The sequence below is a fragment of the Oryctolagus cuniculus genome, chromosome 3 (genome assembly GCF_051225735.1).
Source record: "Oryctolagus cuniculus isolate XC-2025 breed Fujian yellow rabbit chromosome 3, ASM5122573v1, whole genome shotgun sequence".
Classification (NCBI taxonomy): Eukaryota; Metazoa; Chordata; class Mammalia; order Lagomorpha; family Leporidae; genus Oryctolagus; species Oryctolagus cuniculus.
In genome coordinates, this window is record NC_142869.1 from 128,779,793 (window position 1) to 128,804,598 (window position 24,806).

Sequence of the window (24,806 nt, forward strand, 5' to 3'; positions counted from 1 at the left end):
CTTCTCTGCCACCCTCTCCAGACACAGGCTGTGGCTCTGACACCTGGCTCACCTCCCCTGGCACCCAGCCTTTGAGGCAGCGCCAAAGCAGCCAGGCAGGGCCAGGCTGGGCAGCATGTGGTGGCTGGGCCCCCTGGGACTGGCACTTGCCAGCCAGAAATGTACTGGAGAGGTCTCAGAGCTCAAGGGTAGCTGCCTGGCTGCTGCCGCCTCCTGTCCGAGGGAAGAGGCACATCCAACCTTCTCCCCTTACCCAGCCTTCCTGATCAGGCTCAGCCAGGGACTCCAGCCATACCATTCTCCACTCCATGCCCCCCACTTCTCCTGCTCCAACTGCTAGCTTAGCAAAATTAAGCTTTAAACACTTGAATGTTGGCTGGTGTTCTGACTATAAAATTGATACATGTTCATTTTAGGAACCTTGGAAAATACAGACAACTAAATGAAGTAAACAAATATAATCAGTCTGTCTCCAGAAATTATCATTGAATTGATAACATGATACATCCTGGATCTTTTCAGAAGCATGTGGGTAGACACACATACACACACAATTGGGAGTTACACATTTCTGAATCTTGCTTTTCTTATTATTTTATCATGAGCATTTTCATCAGTCATTAAACATGATTCAAAGGCATGTTATTATTTTTGATGGAAAGTTTAAAATGCACCCAAAGGTAGAGCAGGCTACATAAGGAACCCATACACCTGCCATGAGCACCAACAGTTACCAACCATCTATCAAACTATTCCTTTTCCCACTGGTTTTTTGTTTGAATATTTTATTTTAATTTAACATTTTTATTATTTTTTAAAAAAATATTTTATTTATTTGGAAAGTCAGAGTTATAGAGAGGGACACACACACACACACAGAGAAATATCTTCCATTCACTGATTCACTCCACAGATGGCCACAACAACCAGTGCTGGGCCAGGCTGCAGCCAGAAGTCAGGAGCTTCCTTTGGGTTTCCCACGTGGGTGCAGGGGCCCAAGCACTTGGGCCATCCTCCACTGCTTTCTGAGGTGCATTAGTAGGGAGCTGCATCAGAAGTGGAGCAAAACTGGGGCAAGAAACAACACCCGTATGGGATGCCAGCATCTTAGGAAGCAACTTTACCCACTATGCCACAGTGCCGGCTCCTATATTTTATTTTTTAAAGAAAAAACTCCAGCTATTCTTTATATGATAAGCTTAGTAATGGCTCCCTCTACCCAGTAAAGCCTCTCTTAGAGCCTCATCTCCTTAACATACTCCCACAGGCACCCACACACACTGTGATGCAAAGGAACTGGATCCCTCTTTATTGCTTATGGCCTGGGCGGTACCAATAACACACTGGCTCACTTTGGAAGCAAAAGGCAGAGAGTTTTCTTCTAGAGGGGAAATGCTTACAAATATGAGCTTCGTAGTGCTGCCACCCAGAGCGTTCTACAATAGCCACAGAAGCATGCTGCTCTGATAATGCACAGGTGACTCCTTGTCACTTAGGGCCATGATGGACGGCCTCTGTGTGGACAAGCTGCTGTTAATGGCTTGCTCCTCAGGGCCAAAGGCTCAACTGGGATTTAGTTGTTCACTTCCCAGCCAGACCCACAAGGCTGAGGGGGGCCCATGCTGCAGGCCTCAGCCAGTGTGCTCCTCCCTGGAGATCTGCAGCTGGAACTCACTGTGGCTGCATGATGACTGCTCATTCTGTAATGTGTGGGGCACAGCCCCAGTTCTGGTGGACAATGGGGAGCAGGACCTCCACCTTAGTCTAATGGGTTTACAGAGACATACCAAGCACCAGTGACAGTAAACTCCTCACTCCCCAGTCCTGCCCAGCTAATCTCACACTTTCCTGCTTGGCCCTTCTGGGTCCCAGTGGCCAGCGAGCCTCAGACTGTCTCATTGTTGATCTCTACATAGCTTGCCTCCAAGGCTAGAGGTCCAGCCCTGGCCACTGAGCTCCTGGGCCACAGAGAAGTAGTTCCCCAGGGGCTGAGGAATTGGCCTCTCCAACTGGGGCTCTACCAAGCCTACCTTCCATTGTGAAGATCTTGATGCTGCCTGTCTGGCCACAAGCAAAGATGCATCCTGGGTAGCCATCCAGGGCTTCAACCTGCCCTCTTGCTGGTAGGAATACCCAGTCAAAGGAGAAGCCATAGCAGGTGGTAGGAGCTGGTGCCCCACTTAGGGGCTTACCCAATCAATCATCAGAGTGGGAGAGGCTCAGGAGGATCAGAGGACCCACCAGGGCCAGAGGGAAACAAGTGGAAGCCAGGGAGTGGGATGAGTTCTGGTGGAAGGACAGGGCAGACCTAGCAGAGTACCTGTGCAGCTGCTGGTGCTCAATTTGTAGCCCATAAAGACCATCTCCTGGCTTAGCTAATAAAGCCACCTGGGCTGCAGGCCCCTGCCACCGAGATGCCACCTCTCGTTGACTGCTTGGCAGAGTGGCCTCGGATGCCTCTCACCTCCCCTCCTGCTCCTCCAAGGGTGTGGCCAGTCCCCTCCACTCCCCCTGCAGCTCCAGCTGTTTTTTCTGAAGTTCTTGCATCAAACCTTCCCGTGTGCTCAGTCATTCTTCCAGCTCTGGGACAAGGGTACTAAGGCTCCCCAGCTCCTGTTGGCCTTGCTTGGTCTTGGCCTGAACCCTGGCCAACTCCTCTTCCAGTGTCCTGTGCTCTGACCCTCGAGCCTTGGCCTGTGGCTGGGCCTGCCTTAGCTGACCCTGCAGTTGTCAGTTCTCCTGGCTCCATGCTGAGTCCCCTCACTTGCTGCCTTTCAGTTCACATCTTCGACTCGCTAAGTTCCAGGCAGGATGCTTGCTGGGTTTCTTCCCCTGCACTGTGGGAGGAGCAGCTGATGTGCCAGGCCTCTGGGAAGGACCAGCAGGGCCTGCCTTCTGGTTCTCCAACACTGTAGTGATGCTTGTGGAATGCCAGGCTCCTACCTTCTTGGGAACTTTCTGCGTCCTGGTGGCCTTGGTCTGTGACTCCGTGGTGAGTGGTGGTGCTCTGCGGGGGGATCTGTCAGTTTTGGTCGATGCACCCAGGCCTCGTGTCTGTTTCTCTTCAGCATCCATTGGGTCAGGCCCCCTCCTGAGCCTGCTTTCTCGGAGAGCAAGTCAGGAAGAGCTCTCGACAGTGTCTTCAGCTCTAGGTTTTCCTTCAGTTCTGATGGGGTGGGGGAGAACCTCTGGGGTTCCATGTCCACCTCTGTCCTGCACACGTCATGGGGAGAGCAATGGAAGAGGACAGGGCACCAGGACTCCTGGGACCCCTGTTCTCTTGCCCTCTCGTGATGCCCAGCACTTGTGTTACCACTTACAGGGGATACCAACTCCATGCCAAATCCACCACTGTTGAATGTCAGTGGCTCTTGTTTGAGTATTTTCAAGTTGGTTTATGTTGCTTCACCCATAAAGATCATCAACATTAGAAGACGCCTTGCACATCCAACAGATGCAGGCCAAGGTGTCAGAGACTGGAATGCTAGGTCTGCTCAAGCCCTTCAATGCTGTGAACTTGGACTTGTTTTCTCTTGAAAATGGGGACAACAGGGTCTGTCCTCCCTCATGTGGGGCTGGGAGGGTTCGGCGAGAAGTCTTCGAAAAGTTCTGCTCCTGGCATTGACCATGTACTGGGCACAGTGCTAATCTGTTCCACCATGGTAACACTCCAAGAGGTTGCTGTTAGTGTCCCTATTTCACAAAAGAGGAAACCAAGACTCTGGTTAAGTGACTTGCTCAAGGTTGCATGAGATTCGAAATCAGATCTGTTTTTTCCCATTGCAACAATTGGCCATGTGTCTGGTTCATACGTGCATTGGCCTCTTAAATAGTTTGATGGCAATACTGCCTGGGACCATGGAGTTGTAGCAGGGATGGCATGAGAAGCCTTGACTCACACAAGGTCTAGAAGCAAAGGTGTGAGACCTACCCACTAGGGCCTGCCCGAAACAGGGGGGACCTCACAGGAGCTACTACAAATGCTACTGTAGAGGGGCTGCCATCAGGAAATAGGCAGGGCTACAGGGTCAGCAATGGGAAGGGGGCCTTGAGGACCTGCCTCAGCAGATGCTTGGGAGTAGCTGTGGGTATTGAGAGAGTCCCAACAGGAGCCATGGCCACCAGCCTTATCTAGATCCAGGCCTGGAGGGGAGGTGCTGGGAGAAGAACCTCCTGCACCTGGACCCTCACCTGCCTTGGTCCTATGGGGCTCTTCCTTGGCCACGCCCACCCAGATGCTAGAGCAGTGTCAGCATGCTTGGTCTGCAGAATCAGAGAAGAGGGAATGAAGGCACAGGGCTTGGAGGCACGAGGAGAAGACCCATCCCAGGAAGGAACCACAGGAGGAAATAAAGCCAGAAACTGGCCGCCTCCAGGGAGGCCTGGGAGAGTGTTGGACAGGGGACTGCGGTTTCTCAGTATGAGTATGAGCTGTGCAGAGGTCATTGGAATAGCATATTTAACAATGAAGGCGAAGAAATCATCCCAAGGCATGCTTTTCTTTTACCCAGAATAGGCCCTGTTTGGGGAATTTTACAACTTTTATTAGAGTTGTAACAGGAGAAACAGGGCGTTCTTGGTGACCTTTAGGTTGTCTGAGGGTCATATCCTGGTTACTCATCCTCAAGCACCTGAACAAGAGGCTTCGCTCTGAGATGAGTGTCAGGTGGTGCAGCTGGGACGACCCTGATCAGAGCATGGGCAGCTGTCCAGCCCCAGGCATGGCAGCACCATGCAGTGCGGGCCCGTCTAAACTCTCTCTGCAAACACAAAGCTGCTCAACCCCCCTCCAGCCTTGTAGGCAGCCGCTATGCACTCAGTCTCAGAGATGAGGCAGAGAGGATAAGACGTGGGCTTCCACAGCCTCTGCTCCTGCCTGTGGGCCCTGGCTCATGTGGGACCGCTGAGACTGACTGGTGGAGGGAGGGCAGCAATGGAAGGGGAGCCCCGGGTTTAGGTATCAGCTGGGATAAGGGCATCCCCCCAACCATCAATGTTTGGTGATGGTCAGGGGATATTTCAGCTGCCACCATAGATCAGAAATCTGGGGTTAGAGGGACCCCAGGCATAGGCTATCCCCTTGGGGCATCTGGGAAGGACTTTGGCTACCTTCCTAGGATTCTGGGTCGAGTGTGGCCAGTGGCTTTCCTTTCTTCCCTTCTGTCCTTTGGTCCATTCCAGTTTTCTTACCTACTCACCCCTCCCTCAGAAGCCACTCTCCTTGCCACTGACACTGCCCAAACCATCTCCAGACCTTAAGGACAAATGTGACCCCAAGAAATCCAGACCATTCCTCCAAGGTAGACACAAATACCTCAAATAACCCCAACCCCCTTGTTGTCATCACCACATCAGGGCATCTTGGAACTGTCAGGCTCCAGTTGCTCTCTTTGGAGTTGGCCATGCCTCTCCTGATGATATCGGAGTGCTTATTGATAATTCTCAATATTAATAAGCCTGTAGGCTCTTGCCACGTATTCAAAGAATTCTGAATACTGGCTCAAATAGACCAGACAACATGGTAAGTTTTTGAGGATTTTATTCAGCGAACGAAATGTGCAGGAAGTTGAAGGCTTTATTTAGAGGAGAAAGAGAAGTCTAGAGGCTCAGATGGGTCCATACCAAGCAGAGAGCAGGCTGGGTGCCACATGGAGCAAGCACGCAGGCAGGAATTCAGAGAGTGGGCAGCCTTGAAGGACAAGAAGCCCTGAAGGTGTGGGGCAACAAGGGGTGGGGCCACTGTATTCCAGACCTTTTATCCACTCCCAAAGGGGAGTGGTTACGTAGCCTGATTGGCAGGTGGGCATACAGCTGGGGTCGGGGAGGAGCATGAGATCATATAGGGGTGTGGTGAAGGCGTGGTCTTCCAGCTCACAAATCCTATCTGCCTGCCTGCATCACTGAGAGCCCCTTCAAGGAGTGTCTGGTGGTGACAGTCTTTCTGTCCTACCTACCTCAGCCTTGACTGCAAGCTCACACTGTCTCTTCCTGTGTCTGAGCCCCTTGAGCCTCAGGGCCTTGGCCTGGAATGTGGGAATGAGTGTAAGGGTTGAGGTCGACCCCAGCCCATTCCTGAGACAGTGGCTCAGACCTGGCCACCGTAGGTGGAAACTATGTATTTGAGCAGAATCTTTTCTTTTCCCTTCCCTTCTCCCTTCCCTTCCGTTCTCCCTTCCCTTCCCTTCCCTTCCCCTTTCCCTTTCCCTTCCCTTCCCTTCCCTTCCCTTCCCTTCCCTTCCCTTCCCTTCCCTTCCCTTCCCCTTCCCCTTCCCCTTTCCCTTTCCCTTTCCCTTTCCCTTCCCTTCCCTTCCCTTCCCTTCCCTTCCCTTCCCTTCCCTTCCCTTCCCTTCCCTTCCCTTCCCTTCCTTTTCTTTTCTTTTGACAGGCAGAGTGGAATCTTTTCTTTTCCCTTCCCTTCTCCCTTCCCTTCCCTTCTCCCTTCCCTTCCCTTCTCCCTTCCCTTCCCTTCTCCCTTCCCTTCCCTTCCTTTTCTTTTGACAGGCAGAGTGGACAGTGAGAGAGAGAGAGACAGAGAGAAAGGTCTTCCTTTTGCTGTTGGTTCACCCTCCAATGGCCACCTCGGCCGGCGCACAGCACTGATCCGATAGCAGGAGCCAGGTGCTTCTCCTGGTCTCCCATGGGGTGCAGGGCCCAAGGACTTGGGCCATCCTCCATTGCACTCCCTGGCCACAACAGAGAGCTGGCCTGGAAGAGGGGCAACCGGGACAGAATCCGGTGCCCCGACTGGGACTAGAACCTGGTGTGCTGGTGCCGCAAGGCGGAGGATTAGCCTAGTGAGCCGCGGCGGCACCGGCTTCGCTTCGCCTCTCCTCTCCTCTCCTCTCCTCTCCTCTCCTCTCCTCTCCTCTCCTCTCCTCTCCTCTCCTCTCCTCTCCTCTCCTCCCCTCCCCTCCCCTCCCCTCCCCTCCCCTCCCCTCCCCTCTCCCCTCTCCTCTCCTCTCCTCTTCTTTCTTAAAGTGTAGGGATTGGAGTCCCTGCCTGCAGTATAGGCCTCATTTTGGGCCAAGAAGGGGGCAGGCCGGGTCCTTGAGAACAAAGAAAGTCAGCTCTCCTGGAATTTATGACCTTCTGCTCCCCACCAGCTCCCCTGCAATTTATGGCCCAATGCTTCCTGCCAGTGCCTCCCCGTGCCATCCCCTTTGTGTGGCCTTCCCGCCACATGACGTATATAGCCTACATGTCTAAATGAACCAATGAACATGTTAGGTCCCAATACCTTGCCATATAGAGAGTAAGAAGGTAACCTACGTGGGAGATGACCTACACCCTTGCAAGTGTGAGGTTATAAAAACCTCTCTTATGAAAATGAAGGAGCCTTTTGCCTGCGTGTGGTTAAATGGCTGTGTGCGGCGGGTAGGGAGTCCCTGCCTGCCGGCTGGTAACAAATAAACCTCTGCTTTTGCATCCGCAACTGTGCCTTGTGCATTGATTGGGAAATTTGGACACAACAAAAGAAGATTCATTTATTTGAAAGGCAAAGTTACAGATAAAAATGAAGAAACAGAAAGAAAGAGGGAGAGAAAGTGTGCAAGAGAGGTCTTTTATCTGCCGGTTCACTTCCCAAATGGTGACAACAGCCAGCGCTGGGTCAGGCTGAAGCCAGGAGCCAGGAATGCCATCAGGGTCACCCACATGAGTGCAGGGGCAGAAGCACTTGAGCCATTTTTGCTGTTTTCCCAGGCTCATTAGCAGCGAGCTGGATCAGAAGTGGAGCAGCCAGGTCTTGAACCACAGTGCTGGCCCCTTGAGTAGGCACAGGCAGAGCACTCTAGGGTTTCCCATTCAGAAACCCTGAGGCATCTCTCACTGCTCACGCCCTGGCCTCCTCAGCAGGGACACTCTCCGGCTTTGTGTGGCAGCTGCTGTTCAAATGCTTTAATTGTTTAAGAAATTATGGAAGTGTTGACACTCTATTTGTAAGAAAATTAAGCACTGTGAGAGTATGTAAAATAGGGAGTGAATCCCCCCCCCCCCTTCCCTACCTCCAATGTCTTTACATCAGCCAATCCTCCCCTGCAGAGATTGTCCAAATTTGAGTGTGGACTCTTCTGGATGGGTCCTATGTACACACTCTTATCTGTAGTGTAGAAAGACAAGGTCAGGCTTGCTCCATTGCTCTGTAATGGCTGCTTTTACGTAATGATGCGTTGGATGCCCTGGGTGCTGCATGTCAATCAATCTCATTACTAAACTTGACTAACTTTTGTTTTTCAGGGTGGATACATTGTAATGTATCAATGTACCTACGAATGCACATTTAAGTTATTTCTCATTTTTCACTTTAAAGGTGTTAGAAGGCCTGTGTATGTGTCCTTTTGGGTATGTGAACTTATTTCTGTTAGCTATCTCTAGACAAAGGGCACAGTTACAGGATATTTGCAGCAGCCATGTGGATAAACACAACAGACTGCTCTTCTGAAGGACTAACCCGGTTACCACAGCCCCTGCTGGGAGCGCTCCATGTCCCCACACTCAGGTCGGCACTCCTGGCAGCAGCAGCTTTCATCTTTGCCAGCTAGAATTTCTGCTGCATGATTTGCGTTTCCCGGACTCACCTGCAGTTGAGCCCTTTCTCCTGGCTTCTGGCCATTTGTATTTACTCAGCTGTGAATAGTCTCTTTCTATACTTGCCCCATCTGGGTAGATTATCTTGTATTCATTCACTCATAGGCTCTGCCTCCTTTTAGAAATGGTATTGGTCAAAAAAAAAAAAAAAAAAAAAAAGAAAAAAAAAGAAACGGTATTGGTGTACGTGATTTCAGATATTCATGTAAAACAGGAGGAATGGAATTAAAAGGAAGTGTCCTTCAACTCCACCCCCAGTGGTCACAGAGCACAGCAGGTACCACATCCTGGGGCTACTCACAAATATTTTCATTTCAATTTCCTTCAAAATCAGAAGCAAACATGAATATCATCACAATGAACATATACTAATAAATGCAACTTTGATCATAAATCATAATTTTTAGTATTTTTCAATAGAGGAGAAAGTGCACATGGCCTCGGGAAATCCACGTGGACCTGCCTGTAAGAACCATTCACGAGTTTCTTGGGCATCATTCTAAAATGATTTGAAGAATGTTTGACAAATGCATGTTTTGACTATTTACTTACAAGTGATTTTTCTTCTTTTTATAAAATGTATTCAAGAGGTGGAGAGACATAGAGAAAAAGAGGGAGACATAGAGAGAGAGTCAGACACAAAGACAGAGAGCTCTCATTCACTGGTTCTCTTCCCAAATACTCACAAGGGCTGGGCCTGGGCCTGGGGTGGGAGCCAGGAGACAGTGGAACTCAATCCAGTTCTCTTACATGAGTAGCAAATACTTGAGCCCTCACCACTGCCGCCCAGGGTCTGCCTCAGCAGGAAGCTAAAATAAGTAGCCAGAGTTGGGAAATGAATCCAGGTACTCTGATGGAGACTTGGGCATCATAACTGCTAGGCCAAATGCCTGCCTCTCTTATTTTTTATTGCAACATTTTTATGAATTTATTTATAACCTAGTTTCTTTTTAATATTATTTACTTATTTATTTGAAAGACAGAGTGACAGAGACAGAGAGAGAGAAAGAAAGAGAGATCTTCCATTTGCTGATTCATTCCCCAAATGTCTGCAGTAGCCAAGTCTGAAACAAGCCAAAGGCAGGAGCTAGGGACTCTATACTGATCTTCTACTTGAGTGACAGGGACCCAAGTGTTTGGGCCATCTTCCTCTGCCTTCCCAGGCATATTAATAGGAAGCTGGATTGGAACTGGAGCAGCTGGTACTTAAACTGATGCTCAGCTATGGGATGGTATTGCAAGTGGCTGCATAACCCACTGCACCACAATGCCAGCCCCTATGCAATATTTTAAACATGTAGAACATTTTAATTGTTTGTGGTACATTTATGAACTTCAGAAATCATTTTTGCCTAACAACATCAAAATAGAATGTGATGTATTAATCTAACCCTGCTGCGTTGTTTCACCCTCTCTTTCTCGTGTTGCCCTGATGTTGCCGTGCATTGCTCCTGAGCATGTTCATGTGTGGACATAAACACCACGCTAAATGCGATGGTGACCGGCTTTCTGCAGGATTGAAGTTACTGGGGTTTGAGATCGTCCTTACCTTGCTCGCAGGACTATGCACCTTCTGGACTCTCCTCCTGCTTCTCTGCTTGCTACTGCCCGATCTCCTTTGCTTGCTGCCCCTTATGTTCCTGACTGCTTACTCCTGGAAGACTCCAGGCTCAGTCTTTCATCTCATTTCCACCTAAACTCTGGCAATCTCACCTTGTCTCTGGGCTTACTTACTACTTCTTGGTTGACTGACACCCATGTTAATACCTCTATGTCAAATTTGCGCCTAATCCAGACTCATACACGTGACTGTTGGCTGTACCCCTAGGCCATTGCTGATCAGACGACCATGATCAGACTCATGAGCTTCCTCCCACCTCCATATTGTTTATACTGATTATTAGGAAACTGGGGCAGTTTTAGCCAGGTGGCTGCATTGCCCAGCTACCTGAGCCAGGCTCCACCCCCATCCTAATGGGATTCGCTGCTCCTGCTTCCCTGTCTGCCCTCAGGTGAAGTTTTAAAAGGGCCAGTTCCTGCACACGTGCTCTCTTGGCCCTTCTCTCCTGGGCTCTCTCCTCTCTCTTGGCTCTTGGTTCTTCTCTCTTGGCTCTGCTCTCCTCTCTCCTCTTCTCTGCTCTATCTTCTCTCCTTGCTAGCTCCTCTCCTCTCTGTTTCTCTCTTATATTCTCTTTCTCTCTTTTTCCTTCGCCGCCCCTTCACTCCAGTCTGTAGGGTGTTCCCCAATAAAACCTTTCCCTTACTCCGGTGTCCGGTGTGTTTTGCAATGGCTAACATTAATATATAACACTGATGTCACCCATGCCTAGAACAGGACTGATGCATAATTAGTACCCCATAAATACTTGTTGGATGAGTGATTTTTTGAATTTTAGCTTCCATATATAAGGGAGAACATGCAATATTTCTTTCTGTGTCCAGCGTATTCCACTTGACATGACATCCTTCAGTTGCAACCATCTCTATAACCCTGACTCTCGAATAAAAGCAATAGAAAAAAATAGAATAATTCTTTGTCATATAAATAGCTTGAAAATATTTTTCTCATTCTGCCAGATGTCTCTTCACTCTATTGGTTGTTTCCTTTCCTGTGCAGAAGCTCTGTGTTAGATATAGTCCCATTTGTCTAGTTTAATCATAAAGGGCACAACCACACACAGAAATATATGAACAAGCAAACAAAAAATCAGAAAGATATCCCTTGCTCATGAATTGGAAGAATTAATATAATTAAAATGTCTGTGTTACCTAAAGCAAACTACAGATTAAATGCAATGCTTATCAAAATACCAATGGCATTCTTTACATGATTAGAAAAAACAATCCAAAAATTCATATAGAATCACAAAAGACCCAGAGCAGCCAAAGTGATCATGGTGGGGGCAGTAATCAAGCTGGAGACATCACAATACTTGACTTCAAAGCAGACTACAAAGCTATAGTAATTAAAAGATAGGGGCCAGTGCTGTGGCGTAGCAGGTAAAGCTGCCACCACAGTGCTGGCATCCTATATCGGTGCTGGTTCAAGTTCCAGCTGCTCCACTTTCGATCCAGCTCTCTGCTATGACCTGAGAAAGTAGTAGAAGATGGCCCAAGTCCTTGGGCCCCTGCACCCACGTGGGAGACCCAGAAGAACCTCCTGGCTCTTGACTTCGGATTGGTGCAGCTTCAGCCATTGCGCCTTCTGGGGAGTGAACCAGTAGATGGAAGACCTCTCTCGCGCTCTCTGCCTCTGACTCTCTGTAACTCTGCATTTCAAATAAATAAATAAATCTTTAAAAAATAGAGAGAATGGTACTAACATAAAAATCAACATATAGATCAATGGAACAAAATAGACAATTCACAAATTAATCCAAACACATACAGCCAACTGATTTTTGACAAAAATGCCCAGACCATACATTAGGGAAAGGGTAATCTTCAATAAATGGTGCAGATATAGAGTGAAATTAGATCCCTATCTTTCACTATCTATAATAATTCAAGATGGATCAAAGACCTAAATTTAATACTTAAGAAAAATGAAATTGCTGGAAGAAAATGTAGGAGGAAACACTTCAAAATGTTGGTGTAGGTGATGACTTCTTGGTTAAAATCCCAAAGCATGGGCACCAAAAGCAAAGTTTCTGAATTCTTTATCAGGTATTTTGTCACTCTCCTTTGGAGTCTGTTACTAAAGTTTTATCATGCTCTTTGTGGATGTTGTATTGCCTTGTTTTTCATATTGGATGGATCTACCACTATTACCAAGTGGTTTTCATGGTAAAAGTTGTTTCCAGAAGATGTGTCCAGGCTTCATATACTGTTTTGGCTTGAGTTCCGGCTGGATGCTATAGTGTAGTCTCCCTATATCTTTTGTTACTGTAACAGATGGAAAAGGCATTGGTATCATGGGGAACTTCTCCTTCAGTCCCAGCAGGTATTGTGGCTCCTGTGGGTAGTCCATGGAGATGGAGTCACATTTGTGGGGGCACTGGCCCTCAGTCTTCAGTGACTACAGTCATTTGAAGGCTGTCTTGTAGTGCTGGAGGGAGTCACACAGGTCTCCATTGTAGCTGTTGCTATTTCACTGGTGGTCCAAAGTCCCACGGAAGCATGTAGGTCCCCATGGTGCCAGCCCTAGGTTTTTAAGCAATGTATTAGCTTCCATCTACCTTTATTTCCCCCAGGCAAACAATTACTCTCTCTGTTGTTCTGCCTAGGATTTAGGGGAAGAATGGAATGGGTAGTCCTGGGGCCATCAATGTCATAATGCTTGATCTCACTCAGCACCCACCACTTGCCACGACCAACATAGCACTGCTTAAGGGCTGCCTGCTACTGAGGTGGACCTGTGGTTTGAGGGTGCTGTGGCAACCACAGGTGATACTGACTGGGTTATAAATTAATTGAGTAGGGTCATGGGTCTCCATATGGTACTGTGGCAGGTCCAGAGACTCCATCCATTGGCATTAGCTAGGAACAGGGACTGTTGAGATCTTCTCAGTGATAAATTTTATCAGTCCAGCACTGAGTTCCGAGATGCAGTCCCGTGCTCATTCTTATTGCTTACTACCTGATGGCTAGAGTCTTTCTTCTATTGTCTGTCCAAGGTCAGGGGAGGGGAAACAGAGATAGTCACTTGGTTTCCTGGGCTAACTCTAAGTGTGGTTGCACCTGAGTCTCACAGTCAGCAGAGCTGCATTGTCTTGCAGATGCACACCATACTTGCGGGAGGTTGGTAGTGAGATAGGCTGAAATGAGTCCACCCCACCAAGGCATGTTTCTAGACCTCTGGAGAGGTCTAGAGGCTCTTTCTGTGAGCCCTGGCCTGTGGAGACAGGCCTTTGGGTTTTGTCTGGATATCACTATGACAAGGTGAAGTCCTAATCTCACTTTCTGCTCTACTCAGTGGCTGGAGTCTTGCCCCCCTCTACTGGAGGTTTGGAAAGGCGTGGTGGTGGTGGTCTGTTGGTTACTTAGCAAAGGAGGGTCCAAAACCTCAATCTATAGCTACTGTCTTGGGTTTAGGTGTCCCTGGAGCCCTGTCTAGCACTGAGTTTCACCATCGCAGGCTTGGTATTAGGCTTCAAGTCTGAGATTCGGATTTAATTCTCTTTCCCTCTTCCAAGTTGTAGGTAAGGACTGTCTATGCTATGCTACCTGGATCTGGGGGAGGGGTGACATGGCAACTCTTTCCTTCATGCCTTTTTTGATATACCTTTTTAAAGTCATTGTACTAAGGGAGAATTATTGTACTAATGGGGAAAAGACATGTTGATTTTGACCACAAGAAGACAACAGAAGATGAGGAACCACATTTCCAGGGGACAGATGTAGTTTGCAGTAGAAATTCTACAAAAAGAAGAGAGACACCGTGGAGCAGTGGGGACAGTTCAATCATGCAGCGGCATGCAGTACACTGCCAATGACTCCTGCAGCCAGTGGCTGGGAGGGGACACCATCTTTTTAGAGTAAGGCACCTTACAACCAGCAGGGAGGAAGCACCATCTTGATAAGGTGAGTAGAGGCTGCTGTGGCCTGCCTGTGACTGGGGGATTTTATTGGAGGGGTAAATCCATGGTCCCCACTAAATTTGAGTCTGTCCTGGAGGGTTGATGGGGGCTGGGTACCCACTTAAGCCTGTGAAGCACTCCCCTCCCCTCACTTTATTAAAATGCCTGGACTCAACTTACCGAGGTAGAGCACTGACCTCTGTCAGTTACGCAGGTGGCTCTGGGAATGCCACAGCACTTAGGGTGGGTGGGGAGAGGACTGTGGGCCTGAGAGTAGATTCCATGTGCCCCGTGACTCTGGGAATTTGTGACTGTGCGATCAGGAAGTGATAGAATGTAGCTGGGCTTTTGGGCAATCACTGTGTCTGGCTTCAGAGGCTCAGAGTTCCACGCTCACATTGAGAAGCACACAGATCCTTTGTGTGGTTCATGCATGGGTAAGTAACTGTGGGCTCACCCTGGGTCGTTTTTTCACCTTGGCAGGGAGGGGCTAACTCTATCATCACACCAGCTGTTGAATTCATACCCTCCCCGTGCTAAAGATAGAGGTGATTTACCATGCCAAATTTGGGTGTCGCCCTGGGCTCTTTCCCCAGGGGATCCACTCTCACTCAGCCTCATGAGCCTGCTCTGTTCATGGAGAGAGCTGAGACAGTCCCAGAGCCAGCTGCCTGTCAATGCTGCCCCTTGGCAGTTTGATGGTGGTGGAGGGGAGCACCTCACAGGCCATAGTGGGTGCCCCGCCCCCTGCCAACTCTCCAGGCCAGACTCAAAGTCAGTGGGGACTATAGATTTATCCCTCTAAAAAAATCCCCAAGTTGTGTGCATACTTGAGCTACAGCAGCCTCTACACACCTTATTAAGAATGTGTTTCCTTCCTGCTGGCCCCTGGGTGCCCTGTGGTGCCCTGTGGGCTGATGGGGAGAAAACAGTGTGCTCCAGAGGATCTCTATGGACCTGAGTGGAAAGAAAGGGCCATCAAAGAAGGATTTACTCTTCTCTGAAGGGAGGAGAGAGCATCCACATTGCTTATGGCCGTGTCCAAATACCAACTGAGTCTATGGTCACAGAAGGCTTCCATAGCCTTGGCAGCCCATGGCAAGAGCCTTGGGTGATCACTGATGTCATAAATAAGAGTGTTAATTATCAAAGGAACAACAGAAGTCACTGTACACTTACTCCCCATATAGGACCTCCATCCCTAATGAGTTGTACTATGAGAATCAACTGCAAATTTTGTTCCCAAACCATACTCTACATGTTGTGTATGTGCATGGGTGTAAACTGGTGAAGTCTATGCTTAGCATGGAATTGGCCCTCTATATATAAAAGCAAACTAAAAATGAACCATAATGAAGAAGGAGATGGAAGAGGGAGAGGGAGGTGGGATGGGGGTTGTAGGGAGGGTGGGTATGGGGGAAAGAACCACTGTATTCCTAAAGTTGTATTTATGAAAAAATTTATTCATTAAATAAAAATTAAAAAAAAGAAAATAGTGTGCTCTCCCTTCATGGGGTTAGGTGGGCACCCTGCCCCCAGCTAGCACTCCAGGCCAGATTCAAAGTCAATGTAGTCCACAAAGATCTCCTTCAGGAAATATCACCAGAGACACACAGGTTGCCACAGATTCCTAATCCTCTCACCCACTCCAAGAAGTCAGCGTCTCCCCTAGCCTCTGGCTGTAGGAGTCACTGGTGGTATTCCCACTTGCTGCTGAGTGCTTGCACTGTCCACGCTGCGCCACAGTGTTTCTCTTCTTGCTGAATTATTTCCACTGCAAACTTCTCTCCAACTCTCTTCTGGGACCATGGTTACTCTGCTTTTCTTCTATTATCTTCCCATGATCAAAATCAGCACATCTTTTCCCTATTCAGCCATCTTGGGCTCTATAGTAAACAACTTTAACCAAAAAATAGACTTTAACATCAAAACTATTAAAACAGACAAAGGGCATTATGTAATGATTAAAGGCTCAATTCAACAGGAGGATGTGACTCCAGTAAGTATATATGTACCCAATGCCATGGTGCATGACTGTTTAAAACAAATGTTAATAGATCTAAAGAGAGATATAGACTCTAATACAACAATAATGGGGGATTTCAGCACCCCACTTTCATCAATGGACAGATCAACTAGACAAGAAAATTAACAAAAAAACCAACAGAGCCAATCTACACTGTGGACTAAATGAACCTAATTGATATCTACAGAACATTTCATCCAACAGCAACAGAATTCACATTCTTTTCATGAGTGCATGAAATTTTCTCTAGGATACACCATATGCTGGGCTATAAAGCAAGTCTCAACAAATATAAAAAAAATTGAGATCATACCATGCATCTTTTCTGAATATAACGGAATGAAACACAATGGGATGGAAATTAACAACTTAATTAACAAATTAAATTAAGAAACTATAGACTGTGCAAACACATGTAAACTGAACAACATGCTCCTGAATGAACAGTAGCTCATAGAAAAAAATCAAAAAGGAAATTTAAAAGTTGGAAAGGCATCAAATAAATGATCTAACAATGCATGTTAAATACCTAGAAAAACAAAAACAAACCAAACCCAAAATCAGTAACAAGAAACAAAGAATTAAAATTGGAGAAGAAATAAACAAAATTGAAACAAAAATGGATACAAGATCAGTGAAATGATGAGCTACTTTTTGAAAAAAAAAAAAAATTGGTACACCATTGGTCCAACTAACCAAAAATAGGGAGAATATCCAAATTAATAAAATCAGAGATAAAAAGAAGATGTTACAATGGATACCATAGAAACAAAAACAATCATCAGGAATTATTACAAAGAGCAATATGCCAGCAACCTGGAAAACCTAGAAGAAATAGATTCCTGGACATATACAATCTGTCAAAATTGAGTCATGAACATATAGAACCCCTAAATAAATCAATAACCAGGGCCAAAATTGAATCAGTAATAATGACCCTCTCAACAAAGAAAAATCCAGGGCCAGATAGCTTCATTTTTGAATTCTACCAAACCTTTAAAGAAGAAGCAATTTCAGTTTATCTCAAATTATTCAAAAGAATAAAATGGGAAAGAATCCTTCCAAACTCCTTGTATGATGACAGCATTACCTTAATTCCAAAACCAGAAAAATATACAACAAAGAAAGAACTATGGGCCAATACCTATGATGAACAGAGACACAAAAATCCTCAATGAAATACTAGCTAATCAAATCCAATCCAACAACACAGAAAGACCACTCACCCAGACCATGTGGAATTTATCCCTGGTATGTAGGGGGATGGTTCAACATGTGTAAATCAATAAATATTATAAATCACATTAACAAATTGAAGAGTGAAAGCCATATAACTATCTCAATAGATGCAGAGAGAGCATAATAAAATACAATACCCTTTCATGATTAAGCAAAAAAAAAAAAAAAAAAAAAAAAGTAACCAAATTGGGCATAGAAGGAACGTTCCTCAACACAAGGCAATATATGACAAACCCACAGGGAGCATCATACTGAGTAGGGAAAATGTGGAAGCATTTCCACTAAGATCTGGAACCAGATGCAACTGGAAAACATTACGCTTGGTGAAATAAGCCAGCCCCCAAAAGACAAATATCTGTGCTTTCTCTTATATATAGTAGTTAATACAGGATACAAAGAAGTATAGGAAGAAAATGGACATCTTGTGAGTTGATTTTTATTTTTAGTCGTTGTTTATATTCCTGTGGAACTGTGGTCTTCCTACTTTTTATTTGTTTTATATCATGGTTACTGGTGAATTAAGCTTGTGATAGTAGAGGGGACTGAAATTATGTATTTGCAAAAATTAAATTTAAAAAAAGGAAGAAAGGAAGGGGATTGAAGGAGTGAGTGAAGTATGATTATCTTCATAGAATTTTACCTATGAAATGCGTGTAATCTGTTATTTTTTTCTTAGCAAATTAAAAAATAAGGTTACTGTGCTAAAATAAGGCACCGTGGTCTCTTACCTGGCTTCTCTAGTGATTGTAAAGTTTGATTGGTGCATGAATGGCTGCTCAAATACGTGTCTCTGTGGGGAGGTACCTGCTGGAGCACCTAGCTTAGCTGGCATGTTGTTCTGCCTCCCCTCATCTTTTATTTTAGAAAGTTTCTTATGGAAAATTTTGGTTGTATAGGAAATATTGAGTTAAGCCAATTAAGCCAATGTAGTCTTCACTCAGGTGAAACAACTGCCAATGAATGAGATTTTCATCTATGGGCAGCAAGAAGTTTCTTTTGTTCTCCTGGAAGTCTCCTGCTATGGAAGCATTGTCCTGGGGGTGCAGCCAGGACAAGCACACTTGAGAATCCTGCATTACTGGGCTGAGGAGCATAAGAGCCTGGAAGTTGAATGACACTGACCCCAAAGATCTCAAGGCCTAGTTAGCTGTTGTGTTCTCCTGATGGGTTATTGTCAAGGACACAAGATGCTTGACACCTTAAACCATCTTTACCTTCACAAAATTTGTCCTTGTTTGAGTTCTTTCTGCTCTCTGCAAATATGAAGGCTCAAGTGTGCAGAGGGCAAGAGAGGGGCCTCCAGAGTCAGCCCACCTGTGTCTGTGTCCTGGCTCTTCCACTGATCAACACTGGGGAGACCACTTAACCTCTCTGGGCCTCCATGTCCTCATCAGGGAGGTGGGGATGATGGAAATTCCTGCATCACATGATTCTTGAGAGGACCAAAAAAGTAATATATATGAACCACTTAGAATAGGCCCTGGCACCTGTCCAAGACTCAGGGACAATTTTTTTAAAAGATTTATTTTATTTATTTGAAAGACAGAGTTACAAAGAGAGGTAGAGACAGAGAGAGAGGTCCTTCATCTGCTCGTTCACTCCCCAGATGACCACAACTAACTGCCAGAGCTGCACTGATCCGAAGCCAGGAGCCAGGAGCTTCCTCTGGGTCTCCCACACAGGTGCAGGGGCCCAAGGACTTGGGCCATCTTTTACTGCTTTCCCAGGCCACAGCAGAGAGCTGGATCAAAAGAGGAGCAGCTGGGACTAGAACTGGTGCCCATACGGGTTGCCGGTGCCTCAGGCTAGGGTGTTAATCCTCTGCGCCACAGCGCTGGCCCCTCAGTAACACTTTTTTTTTTTTTTTTTTTTTTTTTTTTTTGACAGGCACAGTCCCCTTTGGTCTGAAACTTGCATCAAGGAGACATTCCCTGCCCCGCAGCAGGCCTCTTTAGGCCCTTGGGATTACTTGAAATGAGCCAACTATGAGCATCAAGAACGTGAATGCTTTCAGGTCACACATGGCAGCTCCTCTCCTGGTTCCACCTCCTCCAGCACAAGTCTCCAGCAGACCAACGATGGAGGGACAGCTGCCCCTGTGGTTCAGCAGACTGCCCGCTGGACAGTTCCCAGGGCTCCTGGGGCTGTCAGAGAGGTCTGGCAATCTCCAGCACCTAAGGGAGGGCCAGGACACATCCTCCTCAAAAGAGGGGTATTTGGGAATTCAGCCCCTCTCCGCTGAATTTCGTTCTTCTCTCCAGACGTGAGATTCTAAAACTTCTCAGTCACGGGAGGATCTAGGTGCTCCAGCACATAGTCCGCAGCCCCTGATTGAAATAAACCAGGGCATCTGAATTTCCTCTGATGAGATTCCTCTGTCTGGGGGATACTTGAGCTCATCTCTCAAAAACTTAAAATGTAACCCCTTGCTAGTGGCATGGCTACTGCTGGCTGATCTTGATCAGGGGAGGCGGAGGGTCTTAAGCAGGAATAGAGAGCTGGACTCCCAGTCTTTCAGGACGGTAATGATTGAAGGCCCCTGTTTTCTGGAGGGACTTGCATCTTGAAGGTCCACTCCAGCTCTCATGGGAGGGATCTGTGATAACAGAAGAATGTGGCATGGAGACCACACTAAATGATATACTTCTGTGGCCTGATTTAGCTTCAGGTTGAGTCCTGGCCTTTCCCCATCTCCCTTTCACGCACCCTGCATTCTCATGTTTTTACCCCTGCACCCATGCCTGGCCAGCCTCTCACTCACCCACCCACGAAGCATGTCCCTAATATCCTGTCTTCCAACTATTGCTTTCAAAGCATCAAATCAAGTGCTAAGGAGACAGGCAGAACTCACTCTCAGGCTGTGTATGTGACTTTGGGTAGCTCAGAGTGAAGGAAAGCATTTGGGGCCCACAGAACAGAGCCTCTGCATTTTTCACCCTAGACTATGGAACTGAATAGGAGGTGGGGCCCAGCCCTCCCTAAAGGACAGGATCATGGTCATTGTGCAATTCCCAAAGCTCGGCCCAAAGGAATCTGTGGTTATCTCTCTGAATAAGGGTGCGAGACAGTTTTAATGTGTCTGACTTGGACATCTTGAGAAACCACATATCCACCTGCCATTCCCTGAACTGGGCTGTCCTCACATTACCTCTGGTGACAGGTGAATAGGGCATTCCAGCTGTTAGACCTTAACTGTGGGTTACTGAGCACTTGGCTGTCTCTCTGTCTGAAGGTCTTTGCCATAAAACCTGAGTAGTCCCCAGTCTCACCTTTACCCATTGCATTCTCTAAGTAACCACATCAGCCAATTAAGCAGCCTCCTTACTTGCATTCAGGCAATTTGATATTCTAGCACAAATGTGCAGCCTTAACTTTACCCATGCTACCCAGGATATGCAGTATTCAGCATTGTAGGCACTTGGGTTTGAATTCCAGCACATAACCTTGGGTTAATTATGTAAATATTTCTAAGCTTCAGTTTCTTTATCTGTAAAAAGGCACTATTAATAGTGTCTCTATAATAGGGTTAGTATGATAACCAAAAGAGATAATGCCTGTAGAGGAATTTGCATGTAAAGGAATGCTCGGCTCAGTACATCTTATTTTTCCTTATTTGTATTCATTTACTCTTCTCTCACCTGCATCTAAGTAGAGAAGTAAACAGAACACCTTAAGTTATGCTTCTGGAAGCCTATCATTTGTAGAATGATCTATTTTTAAAGTTACACATTAATTCAAGGTTTTATTAAGTAGCTCAGTGCCTTGGGCAACAGATTACTTATAAATAGTATAATATTTAGTGGCTCCTTCATTTTGCAGCCAGGCATTATTAATGGTCCATGACTTAGAATCAGGATGCAGTTTGAATACACACCCCACATGCACGCATCCATGTTATATACCCATTGAATAACAGAATGAGAACAGCAAAGAGGTGAGCTAATCTACAAATGTTTTTGGGAAAGAAAGATCAAAAAGAAAGAGGAAGGAGACTGAAGTTTTCTTTTATCAAAGAATGTAGAACATATTCCAAGTGTTGATGAATTGGTTTAGTCCTGCCCAATGGATCATGTGATTGCCAAAGCATACTTTCAGACACCCTCCACCCCCTTAGTAAATGTTATTAGGCTCCTGGATAGTTCACTGAATCTTTCAGTTGGCAAAGAAAGCAAGAAAGTCCCTGTGGCAGGTCTAATCATCAGGAGCATGGGTGGGATCCACAGGGATCCTGCAGATCTTTGCTGTGCCGTGTGTGTGTGTGTGTGTGTGTGTGTTTCACAGTGGCCAGGCCAGGTGTTGGTTGGTAAGAAGGAATCAGAGAGACATTGTCCACACAATTACGTGAAGAGTACCTGATGCAGTGCAATAGTTAAGGCTTGGAAGACCGTCTATTGTTCACATCATGCTTTGGCAGAAGTTCCTTCCATCACAGTTTTTCCCCACTAAAGGTCTCTTGGAATTATTAGAGACATGGTTCTTCCTGGCCTCCAAGCCTCTTTGGCAACTTGAAGCCTGAAGGCCTGGACCAGCGCCCCCAGCCCTGCCCCTTATACATCACTGGGGAGGCTCAGGCTCCAGTCACCTGCCAGGGACCTGGCAAAAGTCTCCTGTAGGAGTCAAGCCTATCCACAAACCATTCACTTGCTTCCAGGTACAGATTCTATTCCCTTTACCAAGATAAGGCATGTGGAAAAGTCCTCTGGCCAGGGGGTCTGATTGTTTGGTTGTTCTGTGGTGCACATGCCTTGGGGCATTTCCATGGAAAATTCTGATTGCCACTACACTGGTTTTAACCTCTGGGTGATTCTTTGATTCTTCCCACAGTTTTTTTCTCTCTGCTTTGCTGTGATACCTTAAGTCACAGAACTTTACAGCTGGCACAAACCTTAAAGACACAGTGGTCAAACCTTACAGAGGTGCAGAAAGAAAACCAAGACCAGGAATATGAGCAGTCACACCGCCTGACAGGGCAGAGACCCCCAATCTCACCCTGACCTTGGGTTCCTTCTCTGCCATGGTGCACGTCTGCCTCTGTATCTAGTGACCAGGCTCAAGAGGTGTCCAGGCCTCTCTGCCCTGCATTGCCTGAGACACTGACCATATTCTAGAAAATATGGACAAGCTGGAGCCCCGGCAAGTGGCCTGTCAGGGCTGCAGTTGCTCGGTGCTGCTTTCTGGGAGAAGACGGCAAGTGACAAACTGTGCGGAGGCTGCTGGACAGCAGACCCTGCGTTGTACCCCGTCACACACTGGCCCAAACACTCCTCCCTAGAATGCATGCGGAACTGTGGCCATGCCTACCAGCAGGCCTCTCCTTCCCCTCAGCTTCTTCCAGAATGCAGTCTGTGGCGTTACCTCTCATCAGCCCTCCACACTACGGGAGTTGCTCCCTTTCTGCGTCAGTTAACAAAAGCAGTGGTGAAGCATGTTGTTCAGAGATGATAATCCCTGCTAATTCCCCGTACTGACCCAGGCCTTGGAGGGCCTGCTTACAAGAGTCTCAGATCTGTGACCCTCAAGGTGAGGGCTCAAGAGAAGGAGGAAGCCTGTGCAGTATATTTGCTAGAAAAATTGAGCTGCTTCCTGCTTTGCCCTGTGACCCTCCAAGCCCAAGTCCTAAAGGATCTCACTTTTCACTGACCCGACATACGGCAGGGCTGCTAGAATCAGGGAAATGCCTAGAAACCCTGGCCCTGGTGTCCCTAGGGCCTCTCCTGTGGTCTGGGGGACATGTCTGGGGGAACAAGCAACACCAACCGGAAGTCCCAACCCCACCTGGCACTGACTGGGTGCAGGATGAGCAGGTCCTCCTCTACAGAAACTGCCCGGCATCCTGGTGTCCCACAGCCTCCTGAGGACAGGGTGTCTGTTTGCTGAGCCGTGGGCTAATGCTCTATGTCCACTGCTCCTGGCAATCAGCCGACAAGGTGCTCCATTGTGTCCTCTCTGAGAGGAGGAGACATGCACTCAGGGCACAGCAGAAGCACAATCCCAAGACTGGAAAGGCAGAGCAGGAGGGTGCAGGGGAATTCATACAAACTTAGAGCTTGGAAAGACCTCTGCAATGCCTATCTCTCAGGGAGGGTTTACCATGGGTGAGTTGGGAGCATGTGAGATTAGGAGACAGAGATTGAGGGAGAGAGAGAAGGGTCTGGTACCGTGGTGGGAAAAGGGGTCCAGGTGATGGAGCAGTGTGTGGAGTAGGATGCTGCCTTTAGTCACACATCATGCACTTAAACCACACTGGTGTAACATTGGACAGTTAAATTAATCTCTGGGCCTCATTTCCTCAACTGTAAAACAGAACTTTAAATACCATTGTCACAGGCTAGTCGGCAAGAGTAGATGACACAGTATACAAGGAGGTACTCAACACACAGCACTCCATACGTGTTGATTCCTTTCCTGCTGAGCAGAGGAGACCTGGACATCCTCATTTCCCAAGGTAACTAAGAAATATTGGGTCTGCCTGCTGCCCCTCCCCGCCCCAAGGGCCCCAGACCAAGCCTGCAAGGCTGTTATGCTGCAGACAGCTCATTTACATGCTGAACTTGGCAACTGCTTAGCTTAGGAATGGAATGTTCCAGCCCCACTGATTGCATTTTCAAATCACTTTCCCCAGAGCAGAACCCCAGCGAGGGCTTGGTTCCACCTATGGGCCACTGGTTATGGAACATTGCAATGGGAGAGAGGGAAAGGCCAACCCAGCCTATGCCACTCTCTGCACCTAAAAGCCAGGATAAGATGCTGTGGGAGGGGCTTGGGGCTGGGGTTAGGGAGAGTGCGGGACTCCTGTTCTGGGGGCACAGATGTAGTGCTAGTGGAGTCTCATTCACTATTTCTTACCCAGTTGACTACCTCAGGCTTCTGTCCCTGGGAAGGAGAGCTAGCAACACCTCAGTGGTCAAACTTAAGGAATTTGTCCACTTCACCCCAGTGTCCACTTGCTGCAATTGTCTTTCCTGACAGGCCAGCAGAGGGCGCTAGGAGCCACACAGGGGAGGCTCTGATCCATTAGTCTCACTTGTAGATGGAACAAGCTGGAGTGATCTGAGAGAGCGGTCCCCGCTACCCTGCACAGAGCACCCTCTAAGATCAGAATCCCTTCCACTGATGGTAGGTCTCAAGGTCCAATTCTTACCTGGAGAGGAAGCAGAGGGACTTGCATGTAGCTCAGAAAACTAACTGAGGAAACGGAGGCTCAGAGGGGTTAAGCCACTTGTCTGACATCATCCAGCTCATAGGTTTGAACCTGGTTGGCCTAACTTCAAAGCTGGGGCTGTTATCAACGTGGCTGTTCTAGGTGATTGTTAATGGTGGGTCTTAGACACTGCACCATCCAGGAGGTGGGGTACGCCTTGGTGGTAGTGGTGGTGATGGTGCGGATGTGATAGGCATGTCTGTACCCTCAGGTCACAGCCTGTTCCTTCACCATC

The 24,806-nt window shown here is 47.3% G+C and overlaps 1 pseudogene; it reads right to left on the reverse strand.

The window, feature by feature from the left end:
- Nucleotides 1–1,250: 1,250 nt before the first annotated feature.
- On the reverse strand, nt 1,251–3,206 carry LOC127488608 (kinesin-like protein KIFC1 pseudogene; annotated as a pseudogene).
- Between the last annotated feature and the right edge of the window lie 21,600 nt (nt 3,207–24,806).